General features: G+C 42.7%; 1 protein-coding gene across 3 annotated transcripts in view; it reads left to right on the forward strand.

Moving 5' to 3' along the window:
* LOC106172929 (alpha-1,6-mannosylglycoprotein 6-beta-N-acetylglucosaminyltransferase A) overlaps nucleotides 1-13,083 on the forward strand; it is a 379,609-nt gene that overhangs the window by 339,403 nt on the left and 27,123 nt on the right. The window contains exon 1 of one of the 3 annotated variants that reach the window (XM_086997895.1): nucleotides 3,278-3,630. The exons of 1 other annotated variant lie outside the window; for it this stretch is intronic. The gene's annotated coding sequence lies outside the window, so the exon portion shown is untranslated. Of the gene's footprint in view, nucleotides 1-3,277; nucleotides 3,631-7,508; nucleotides 9,211-13,083 lie in introns of those variants that run through there. One more of the 3 variants, XM_086997891.1, reaches the window with a different exon arrangement.

A 13,083-nucleotide genomic window follows, 5' to 3' on the forward strand; every position in this document is an offset into this window, starting at 1 on the left:
GGGCACACGGGTGAACGAATTACTTCTTTTTTAATACTTATTCAGGCCAGCAATTTCAAAAGTTAGGGGTTCTTTTTTTTTTGAAAAGTGGACCTTTTATCATGAAACGTTCGTGTATACCTACATGCAGATAACATTTACTTAGAGCAGATCTTTCCCAGGTGTGACAGGAATGAAAGTCCTAGGTATGGAAGTCCGGGGTCCCATATGATTACTACAGGTTAGGGTTATAGTCGAAGTACCGTGGTTAGTACCGGTATATGGGGTGTATATGTTATGTATAAAGTAATGGGGAACGGACTACGGTTGCTAGCTATAGAGGACTACCATTCTTGACACACCTGATCAATAAACGACGTGCTGCCATTTGTCGTGACCCAATAATTGCAGCACTTTTGGGATGTTTTCATTAATTTACGACTACGTTGCTACCAGTATGTTGCTAGCGTGAGCGACATCGTTCTCTCCGTGACATCCAAGCTAATTCCATGCACTGACATTATGGGGAGTTAAATGAAGAAGTGATTTTTTTCTTTTCTCTGGGATAAAAAACCTGATAAAATTAAAAGAAATATCATTATAAGGGATTATAAAGCTGGGATTTTGCGTACAACTGAAGGGGAAAGTTTCAGTTCACTACAAGGTTGTCTGTTGACAGCATACCAATAGAGCCACCTTTAGATTAAATAGCAAATGTTGAGTTAATTGACCGGGTTAATCGACCAACCTTTAAGACAAACAATTAAATTTAAGAGAGCTGTAGGTCAAGCCTAATTGAACGACTGGTCGATAAATAACCACGAGTTGTTCACTAAAGGGTCTGTAATCTTCCATAAGAATATCAGGCCTACCCAACTTCCAGACTCGGCACCTAAGGATCCTGAATTAACCGGTATATCGGACCACACTACCCGTTTTCAAGGTGTGTGTCAGATCGCATTTCGGAGTATCAGCCAGAACACCAACATGATGAGCCCTGGCATGCTCGGCTGTCACTTTGATTGGATAGTAAACGATTGTCGTAAAATCACTATATGATTTTAAAACCGGGCGCATAAATTTGAAAGCCACCTAGATGAACCTAAGACTGCCACATTAATCTAATACAATGCAAAAAAGCCCTATCAAAAGTGGTTAAAACATTCAAACCGAATGTCGTAAAGTCCCCATATACCCCCATAGAGACAATAAAATAGAGTACTCTAAAGTAAGAGTACAGTTTCAGGTTGTTCAGCCGAGCGTGCATGAGCCCGCAGTCGTGCTACAAAATTTATTCTGGGGTATGATACTCCGAAATGCGATCTGACACACACCTTGAAAACGGGTAGCGTGATCCGATATACCGGTTAATTCAGGATCCTTAGGTGCCGAGTCTGGTAGTTGGGTAGGCCTGAATATGAAGTGGGATCAATTTTACTACCTTAAAATCGAAGTTCAATGCATGTTTACCTGTGTACTGATATCGAAGTAGCTGCCTTCTTTTATCGTATTCACATGTTTGCTTTAGCGATGTAATGGGAATGTGTGGGACGATAATGACCACTCGAAATAAAAACCGTGCGTGATAAGCTTGATCGCGCGATCAGGTCGATCCAATTAAGAGTCTACTGGGATCAGTCTTGAACATATCAACCGAATCTTTATAGTGTGGATGTAAACGGGGGATATACTGGGTACACGTACAACATACATACATGTAGCGTGCTTTCTGCAGAGAGAGAGAGAGAGAGAGAGAGAGAGAGAGAGTTCATTTTGTATCATGTTCTAGCTCAATAATACATGTACATGTACATACTGCCTATGAACGGTGATATCAGTGTATTGAATAGAATAGAATAGAATAGACAGGCCCGTAGCCAGGGGGGTTCGAAAGAACCACCCTTTTTGCTGGAAAAAGGTCCACTCTGGGTGAAATTTGATCTATATACTTGAGGATTTTATGGTAAAAGGTCCACTTTTTCAGAAAACGAACCCCCCTCTGAGATTGCTGGCTACGGGCCTGATAGAATTGAACAGAATAATTCTATTCAAAATTAGGGGTTTAGGTGGGAAACATGCAATTTCCCTTTGTATGCATGACAAATAATAAACTGCCACCAACTAGCCCGACATACGATACAGTATATAATGCCTTTCTATCGCCCAGCATGCTGTCGCGTATATGGGGCTCCTGGGCAGTGCATTATTTAATACGTAATTCATTATTTTTTCGAACATTCGCTGACACAACACAAGTTAACTTGACGCTGTGCAAATGTTACCCCGACCAAGTCAGTAGACGACAAAACATAGAGTTCCAGATACCACTTTGGATATTTTAGCTGTTTGGGGGTGGTCGGCTCATGCCTTAGTTAAACTACCTCAGATCAAAATAACACGATCCAAGGCTGGGCCCCTGGGGACGTGTATTTAGAGAATAGAGATTGTTGGTGGGACGCTCGGGGTTGAGATTTAATGCTCTAATTCCCTTTGTTTTCCTTTGTTACGTTTGTGTGAGGGAGTGATTTGATATATCAGATTAAAGTTATATCTGATGGAGTGTGTGTGCGTAGCTGTGTACAGCGTACTGCATGAGGCATCTCACCTCAGCGTGGTGTAGAAAAAGGCGTCTCACCTCTGTTTGAAAGTGACCAGAGAAAGGTTGTACGAGTCGTACAGCCTGGAGGGGGGAGGGGTGGACTGGTTGCAGAAAGCGCTTTTCGGTCAACAAGTGACCTTCATCAGCTGCAGAGTCCGAAAGAAAAAAAAAGAAAAAAGGGGTTGGGTGTGCGTGAGGGGGTGGTCAATGCTGTATAGCAGCAGGTGGTTTTCCCCGGGTGGAGAGAATCCGGTTCTCATCAAAGGTGTCTCGCCTTTGTGAGTGTGTGTCTGCTTATACCCCCTCTACACTGGACGGCGTCCTTTCTGCGTCCTTTCTGCGACCATGAAATTTGGCATCGCTGTGGTCTTAATAAGGAGGCACGAGCATTGATTTGGTATCAGAATGAATGCTCAATGATCGGCCAGTTGTCGGCACAGTTGTCGGCAAGTATTATAATTCTTTAACTCTCAAATGGGGCCGAACTGCTGGACGCAGAAGGGACGCCGTCCAGTGTAAAGGGGGCTTTACGCAGATTGTAAGTGTCCTTATGTGCGAGGACGTCTCGTCCTTACAAAGGTGTCTCGCCTTTGTGTGTGTGTATCTGCTTGGCAGATCACAGTGAGAGAGTACGTTCACAAGTGTCTCGCATTCTCAACGAATAAAGCCAGGCTTTACAAAGCCGGTGACCTCTGTCGCCTCAAATGGCTTGTTTAATATCGCCCCCGGCATGTCTTATGCTTCCATCACGTGTTCTTATCGCTGTCAACAACGCTTCCGTTACTATTTTGACCCCTGCAGTGCACAATTCCGGTCATACGCACATCGCACCTTTCGAATAATGCAAGTCGTATATAGTGAAACCACGAAAGTATCTCGCTTAAGTGGTGGTGTTGCGTACTGATAGCGGCACAGTAAGGTGGTAAGGACAGTCACCTGCGTGTCACTATTGTGAACTGCTGACAGCTTCACGTACAGTATATGTAGGCCGAGATGCAGACTTGATCGGATAACTCTTGGCTATAACCGAAATATATTGCCGAGAAACAGAGGTAAAGTACCATGCGACCTGAGTGATCCAACGAGTCTCTCATATGGCATGGTAGGTTGATGCTTTATATCACAGGATAGATTACTGCTTTTTTTAAAAAAACAAGTGCCGGAATCATTTATTGATTTGAACACGGACAAAGACTGATTATTGGTTCGTCTAGTGTGCGGCCATGTTGAATTTTATGACTTGGCGCTATAAACGGGGGAGGGGGGGGGGGGGTAAAAACGGTGTGTATAGGATCGTCTTTCAGGTACGTGTTCTTAAAATGGATGTAACGAGGTGACAGAGTAAAACTGTCTATAATAGTTCATCTGCACTTGTTTATGATCAGTGTTCAATATACTGTGACGCGAGCCCTCTCCTCGGGAGTCCCGTGGGCACGTTAATTTAATCGCGGGTCCGGAGAGAAGTTGATTTTCCCCAGGGAAAGTATATCCCAAGCACGAACAACAAGAGTGGATTTCAAATAAAGACAAACAGCTTTAATAAACGCAGAAATCGATTATAAAATTTCAATAGCACGTAAGCAAAGTCAAAGACATTTGAGTATCTCGTACACATTTAAAGTCATTCACGTTACTCAGTTCAAAAGTACATGTTACGTTCGCACAGAGTTCACAGTTTCTCTTGGAGTCCAAAACATAAAATAACGTCGAACTAAATCTCAACTAAAAATCTTAATAATGACGGAAACGCTACTGAATGGGTCCAGTCTTCTGTCGCGGCACAATGCTTCGTTTCACGTGAACAGTCCTGGAGAATGGGCTATGTATCCCCTGTAGACTCAGGCATCCCCACCTGCAGCTGCTTCACTTTACACGAAAGGCCCCCGTTTCACAAAGAATCTTAAATCCGTAGTCGACTAGCTCGGGCTGGGTGACCTAGCTAGGTCGACTACGCTGAGTGTTTCACAAAGAGCGCATTCTCAACGAATAAAGCCAGGCTTTACAAAGCCGGTGACCTCTGTCGCCTCAAATGGCTTGTTTAATATCGCCCCCGGCATGTCTTATGCTTCCATCACGTGTTCTTATCGCTGTCAACAACGCTTCCGTTACTATTTTGACCCCTGCAGTGCACAATTCCGGTCATACGCACATCGCACCTTTCGAATAATGCAAGTCGTATATAGTGAAACCACGAAAGTATCTCGCTTAAGTGGTGGTGTTGCGTACTGATAGCGGCACAGTAAGGTGGTAAGGACAGTCACCTGCGTGTCACTATTGTGAACTGCTGACAGCTTCACGTACAGTATATGTAGGCCGAGATGCAGACTTGATTGATTAAACGAGCGACTTGCGAAAGGTAAATATGTGATTTTTCTTCTACCGACTTAATCTACATGTATTTGTCAACTGCCTCAAAAACATGTTGGTGAATTTTGGGATCATGTAACCATAGGATAACTCTTGGCTATAACCGAAATATATTGCCGAGAAACAGAGGTAAAGTACCATGCGACCTGAGTGATCCAACGAGTCTCTCATATGGCATGGTAGGTTGATGCTTTATATCACAGGATAGATTACTGCTTTTTTTAAAAAACAAGTGCCGGAATCATGTATTGATTTGAACACGGACAAAGACTGATTATTGGTTCGTCTAGTGTGCGGCCATGTTGAATTTTATGACTTGGCGCTATAAACGGGGGAGGGAGGGGGGGGGGGTAAAAACGGTGTGTATAGGATCGTCTTTCAGGTACGTGTTCTTAAAATGGATGTAACGAGGTGACAGAGTAAAACTGTCTATAATAGTTCATCTGCACTTGTTTATGATCAGTGTTCAATATACTGTGACGCGAGCCCCTTCCTCGGGAGTCCCGTGGGCACGTAAATTTAATCGCGGGTCCGGAGAGAAGTTGATTTTCCCCAGGGAAAGTATATCCCAAGCACGAACAACAAGAGTGGATTTCAAATAAAGACAAACAGCTTTAATAAACGCAGAAATCGATTATAAAATTTCAATAGCACGTAAGCAAAGTGAAAGACATTTGAGTATCTCGTACGCATTTAAAGTCATTCACGTTACTCAGTTCAAAAGTACATGTTACGTTCGCACAGAGTTCACAGTTTCTCTTGGAGTCCAAAACATAAAATAACGTCGAACTAAATCTCAACTAAAAATCTTAATAATGACGGAAACGCTACTGAATGGGTCCAGTCTTCTGTCGCGGCACAATGCTTCGTTTCACATGAACAGTCCTGGAGAATGGGCTATGTATCCCCTGTAGACTCAGGCATCCCCACCTGCAGCTGCTTCACTTTACACGAAAGGCCCCCGTTTCACAAAGAATCTTAAATCCGTAGTCGACTAGCTCGGGCTGGGTGACCTAGCTAGGTCGACTACGCTGAGTGTTTCACAAAGAGCGCATTCTCAACGAATAAAGCCAGGCTTTACAAAGCCGGTGACCTCTGTCGCCTCAAATGGCTTGTTTAATATCGCCCCCGGCATGTAATAGTTCATCTGCACTTGTTTATGATCAGTGTTCAATATAGCCCTCTCCTCGGGAGTCCCGTGGGCACGTTTATTTAATCGCGGGTCCGGAGAGAAGTTGATTTTCCCCAGGGAAAGTATATCCCAAGCACGAACAACAAGAGTGGATTTCAAATAAAGACAAACAGCTTTAATAAACGCAGAAATCGATTATAAAATTTCAATAGCACGTAAGCAAAGTTAAAGACATTTGAGTATCTCGTACGCATTTAAAGTCATTCACGTTACTCAGTTCAAAAGTACATGTTACGTTCGCACAGAGTTCACAGTTTCTCTTGGAGTCCAAAACATAAAATAACGTCGAACTAAATCTCAACTAAAAATCTTAATAATGACGGAAACGCTACTGAATGGGTCCAGTCTTCTGTCGCGGCACAATGCTTCGTTTCACATGAACAGTCCTGGAGAATGGGCTATGTATCCCCTGTAGACTCAGGCATCCCCACCTGCAGCTGCTTCACTTTACACGAAAGGCCCCCGTTTCACAAAGAATCTTAAATCCGTAGTCGACTAGCTCGGGCTGGGTGACCTAGCTAGGTCGACTACGCTGAGTGTTTTACAAAGAACGCATTCTCAACGAATAAAGCCAGGCTTTACAAAGCCGGTGACCTCTGTCGCCTCAAATGGCTTGTTTAATATCGCCCCCGGCATGTCTTATGCTTCCATCACGTGTTCTTATCGCTGTCAACAACGCTTCCGTTACTATTTTGACCCCTGCAGTGCACAATTCCGGTCATACGCACATCGCACCTTTCGAATAATGCAAGTCGTATATAGTGAAACCACGAAAGTATCTCGCTTAAGTGGTGGTGTTGCGTACTGATAGCGGCACAGTAAGGTGGTAAGGACAGTCACCTGCGTGTCACTATTGTGAACTGCTGACAGCTTCACGTACAGTATATGTAGGCCGAGATGCAGACTTGATTGATTAAACGAGCGACTTGCGAAAGGTAAATATGTGATTTTTCTTCTACCGACTTAATCTACATGTATTTGTCAACTGCCTCAAAAACATGTTGGTGAATTTTGGGATCATGTAACCATAGGATAACTCTTGGCTATAACCGAAATATATTGCCGAGAAACAGAGGTAAAGTACCATGCGACCTGAGTGATCCAACGAGTCTCTCATATGGCATGGTAGGTTGATGCTTTATATCACAGGATAGATTACTGCTTTTTTTAAAAAACAAGTGCCGGAATCATGTATTGATTTGAACACGGACAAAGACTGATTATTGGTTCGTCTAGTGTGCGGCCATGTTGAATTTTATGACTTGGCGCTATAAACGGGGGAGGGAGGGGGGGGGGGTAAAAACGGTGTGTATAGGATCGTCTTTCAGGTACGTGTTCTTAAAATGGATGTAACGAGGTGACAGAGTAAAACTGTCTATAATAGTTCATCTGCACTTGTTTATGATCAGTGTTCAATATACTGTGACGCGAGCCCCTTCCTCGGGAGTCCCGTGGGCACGTAAATTTAATCGCGGGTCCGGAGAGAAGTTGATTTTCCCCAGGGAAAGTATATCCCAAGCACGAACAACAAGAGTGGATTTCAAATAAAGACAAACAGCTTTAATAAACGCAGAAATCGATTATAAAATTTCAATAGCACGTAAGCAAAGTGAAAGACATTTGAGTATCTCGTACGCATTTAAAGTCATTCACGTTACTCAGTTCAAAAGTACATGTTACGTTCGCACAGAGTTCACAGTTTCTCTTGGAGTCCAAAACATAAAATAACGTCGAACTAAATCTCAACTAAAAATCTTAATAATAACGGAAACGCTACTGAATGGGTCCAGTCTTCTGTCGCGGCACAATGCTTCGTTTCACATGAACAGTCCTGGAGAATGGGCTATGTATCCCCTGTAGACTCAGGCATCCCCACCTGCAGCTGCTTCACTTTACACGAAAGGCCCCCGTTTCACAAAGAATCTTAAATCCGTAGTCGACTAGCTCGGGCTGGGTGACCTAGCTAGGTCGACTACGCTGAGTGTTTCACAAAGAGCGCATTCTCAACGAATAAAGCCAGGCTTTACAAAGCCGGTGACCTCTGTCGCCTCAAATGGCTTGTTTAATATCGCCCCCGGCATGTAATAGTTCATCTGCACTTGTTTATGATCAGTGTTCAATATAGCCCTCTCCTCGGGAGTCCCGTGGGCACGTTTATTTAATCGCGGGTCCGGAGAGAAGTTGATTTTCCCCAGGGAAAGTATATCCCAAGCACGAACAACAAGAGTGGATTTCAAATAAAGACAAACAGCTTTAATAAACGCAGAAATCGATTATAAAATTTCAATAGCACGTAAGCAAAGTTAAAGACATTTGAGTATCTCGTACGCATTTAAAGTCATTCACGTTACTCAGTTCAAAAGTACATGTTACGTTCGCACAGAGTTCACAGTTTCTCTTGGAGTCCAAAACATAAAATAACGTCGAACTAAATCTCAACTAAAAATCTTAATAATGACGGAAACGCTACTGAATGGGTCCAGTCTTCTGTCGCGGCACAATGCTTCGTTTCACATGAACAGTCCTGGAGAATGGGCTATGTATCCCCTGTAGACTCAGGCATCCCCACCTGCAGCTGCTTCACTTTACACGAAAGGCCCCCGTTTCACAAAGAATCTTAAATCCGTAGTCGACTAGCTCGGGCTGGGTGACCTAGCTAGGTCGACTACGCTGAGTGTTTTACAAAGAACGCATTCTCAACGAATAAAGCCAGGCTTTACAAAGCCGGTGACCTCTGTCGCCTCAAATGGCTTGTTTAATATCGCCCCCGGCATGTCTTATGCTTCCATCACGTGTTCTTATCGCTGTCAACAACGCTTCCGTTACTATTTTGACCCCTGCAGTGCACAATTCCGGTCATACGCACATCGCACCTTTCGAATAATGCAAGTCGTATATAGTGAAACCACGAAAGTATCTCGCTTAAGTGGTGGTGTTGCGTACTGATAGCGGCACAGTAAGGTGGTAAGGACAGTCACCTGCGTGTCACTATTGTGAACTGCTGACAGCTTCACGTACAGTATATGTAGGCCGAGATGCAGACTTGATTGATTAAACGAGCGACTTGCGAAAGGTAAATATGTGATTTTTCTTCTACCGACTTAATCTACATGTATTTGTCAACTGCCTCAAAAACATGTTGGTGAATTTTGGGATCATGTAACCATAGGATAACTCTTGGCTATAACCGAAATATATTGCCGAGAAACAGAGGTAAAGTACCATGCGACCTGAGTGATCCAACGAGTCTCTCATATGGCATGGTAGGTTGATGCTTTATATCACAGGATAGATTACTGCTTTTTTTAAAAAACAAGTGCCGGAATCATGTATTGATTTGAACACGGACAAAGACTGATTATTGGTTCGTCTAGTGTGCGGCCATGTTGAATTTTATGACTTGGCGCTATAAACGGGGGAGGGAGGGGGGGGGGGGTAAAAACGGTGTGTATAGGATCGTCTTTCAGGTACGTGTTCTTAAAATGGATGTAACGAGGTGACAGAGTAAAACTGTCTATAATAGTTCATCTGCACTTGTTTATGATCAGTGTTCAATATACTGTGACGCGAGCCCCTTCCTCGGGAGTCCCGTGGGCACGTAAATTTAATCGCGGGTCCGGAGAGAAGTTGATTTTCCCCAGGGAAAGTATATCCCAAGCACGAACAACAAGAGTGGATTTCAAATAAAGACAAACAGCTTTAATAAACGCAGAAATCGATTATAAAATTTCAATAGCACGTAAGCAAAGTGAAAGACATTTGAGTATCTCGTACGCATTTAAAGTCATTCACGTTACTCAGTTCAAAAGTACATGTTACGTTCGCACAGAGTTCACAGTTTCTCTTGGAGTCCAAAACATAAAATAACGTCGAACTAAATCTCAACTAAAAATCTTAATAATAACGGAAACGCTACTGAATGGGTCCAGTCTTCTGTCGCGGCACAATGCTTCGTTTCACATGAACAGTCCTGGAGAATGGGCTATGTATCCCCTGTAGACTCAGGCATCCCCACCTGCAGCTGCTTCACTTTACACGAAAGGCCCCCGTTTCACAAAGAATCTTAAATCCGTAGTCGACTAGCTCGGGCTGGGTGACCTAGCTAGGTCGACTACGCTGAGTGTTTCACAAAGAGCGCATTCTCAACGAATAAAGCCAGGCTTTACAAAGCCGGTGACCTCTGTCGCCTCAAATGGCTTGTTTAATATCGCCCCCGGCATGTAATAGTTCATCTGCACTTGTTTATGATCAGTGTTCAATATAGCCCTCTCCTCGGGAGTCCCGTGGGCACGTTTATTTAATCGCGGGTCCGGAGAGAAGTTGATTTTCCCCAGGGAAAGTATATCCCAAGCACGAACAACAAGAGTGGATTTCAAATAAAGACAAACAGCTTTAATAAACGCAGAAATCGATTATAAAATTTCAATAGCACGTAAGCAAAGTGAAAGACATTTGAGTATCTCGTACGCATTTAAAGTCATTCACGTTACTCAGTTCAAAAGTACATGTTACGTTCGCACAGAGTTCACAGTTTCTCTTGGAGTCCAAAACATAAAATAACGCCGAACTAAATCTCAACTAAAAATCTTAATAATGACGGAAACGCTACTGAATGGGTCCAGTCTTCTGTCGCGGCACAATGCTTCGTTTCACATGAACAGTCCTTAATGCAAGTCGTATATATAGTGAAACCACGAAAGTATCTCGATCTAACTAATCTAACGTCTTAGCTTGGCGTGCTTACCGTAGTCGACGCGTGTAAAGCCTCTCTTCTGGTCCTCAAATCAAGTTCGGTCCCTTGGTTCTAAACTGTTTACCAGAGGCTCTGTTCTGGTCCTACACCTGTTAATGTCCATCATAACGTGTTCTAACGTGTTCCCCAAACGTGTCCTTGGCTGACTCTCTTTTGGGCCACAAACTTTTTCTGCGGTATAGACTTCATTTGGAAACCTGCCAGTATGACTTTCGGGGGAGGGGAGGGGATTAATTACTTGCAGTTAAGCAACTCAACTAACGGTCATTTGGTTGATTCGCGAGATCAACGCACTACCTGGCTATTGTTTCACAGCATAAATGGAAAGATATAAATTGCAGAGTAACCTTGTGTCGCAAGGATACTACTTATAGTTATTTATTTCCTTCATGCTCCCTCTTCCCCCCTCCCCTCCCCGGGCACTTGTAATTGATACTCCGTATCTTAATTAATGTGGAAGAATTGCAAGATGAAAAGAGCGCCCAGACGTGCTTTTGACAGGTCAGGTCACGAAGTCACGGATACGGCATCTCAGGCTACAAAATATGGCTTCACAGGACAGTGAACAAACTCGAGAAATTTCCCTCTCCGACAAAATTCCGAGCATATATGGTAACCCTGCTTCCTATATGTCTTTACAACAATTCAGTATCATTATACTGAATTCTATTACTGTTCTATTACTAATGTTGTATTCAACCATTTAATAAAATTTAATATTTGAAGAAAATTTTATTGCAGGATTTTAAAATATCACTACTTTGCACCATTGCTATTATATGGCGCAGAGTACAGGTTCCAAACAGGTATACCTGCAAACAGTAAAATTGTTTGATATCAATAAAAATATAAACAATAATGTTGATCATAATAAGTAAACCACTCAGCAGTCTAACTGGCTACGGGTTATTGCCAAGATGTGTTTAGTTTATAACACTCTCCCCTAGTTCGGGACATTTACAGAATGTCTTGACCTCTCTCTTCCTCGTCATAAATCTGACATTTAAAATTAGTATTTCAATTCAAGATATTTACAGAAATGTGTGAACATTATATTAATTTGAGAAAGGGTATTTTACAGTGTTCGTAAATGTTACAAAGGAAATTACCAAAAATATGTAGATTTCCATATTGAGAAGACATGTTCCTCTACTCCCCCTCTCCAGATTTCCTGGCCCGAGGAGCAATATGTACGTTCGTCCTAAGCTCTGAAGCTCTGAACGCGCTTGATAGAAACCAGATGTGGAGATAGTAAGATTTTATTGCCCGAGCCAGACTACCGACTTTCCAATCTTACAGGTTGAAATAAGTGTGGGCAGGGGGGTATATATCTTCTTAACCGAACCATGATAAAGTATATCAGTAGAAAGGTTCAACTTGACTTTTTTTTCAATTTCAAATCGTTATTTCTTAACATAATTTAGTTGCTATGCCCTTATGCCAAACTCCCACCCTGAACTCTTGTAATAAATATTCAATTTTTTTCCTATGAAAAATGAGAGCGTAAATTAACTTATCCCAACCGCTCACGTTTTGCATAACGTTTTTATGAATGTTTCACATTACTTTAAATTACTGCTGACGGCTTTCCCTATTAGAGGGTACAATAACATAAGCCAGTGAAAATTAATGGAACGTGTCATATTTTTATTCCGATATTTATCTTAATATATGTGGCTCACATTATTACTTTTTGTTGAAAGTTTTCTCACATCGAACTTAATTGGGTTGGAGTGTCTACATCTGTAGCGGTGCTTTAAAAGGTCATAAAGTGACCAATTTTTTAGATAGCGTTATGCGGGACTTAGGTAACTTTTATATAAACTGAAAATAATATACTGTAGATTGATTCACAACTCTGCCGCCGGTCGAATGCAAGCCCGTAAGGACCAACCAAAATTAAATGCCCGTGTCTGGTGCGAGTCCTCACACATAATAGATAAAAACACTCAGTGCACAGCGGATGACCACCAAGATGATAACATCAACATCACCAGTGCCACTTCAGTCACAGAACCTGACAACACCAGACCCCTAGTAACACCCCCCACAATTGAAGTCGCACCTGAGCCTACCCAGGACACAAACGACAGCAGACTGGGGATGAATGAATCAGAAAGCAGTGCCATTCCAGTCACAGAACCTGATAACAATAGACCCCTAGTGACACCCCTCACAATTGAAGTCACACCT

Source organism: Lingula anatina, chromosome 10, assembly GCF_051362555.1.
Source record: "Lingula anatina isolate TDL-2025a chromosome 10, LinAna3.0, whole genome shotgun sequence".
In the NCBI taxonomy this organism is placed as follows: Eukaryota; Metazoa; Brachiopoda; class Lingulata; order Lingulida; family Lingulidae; genus Lingula; species Lingula anatina.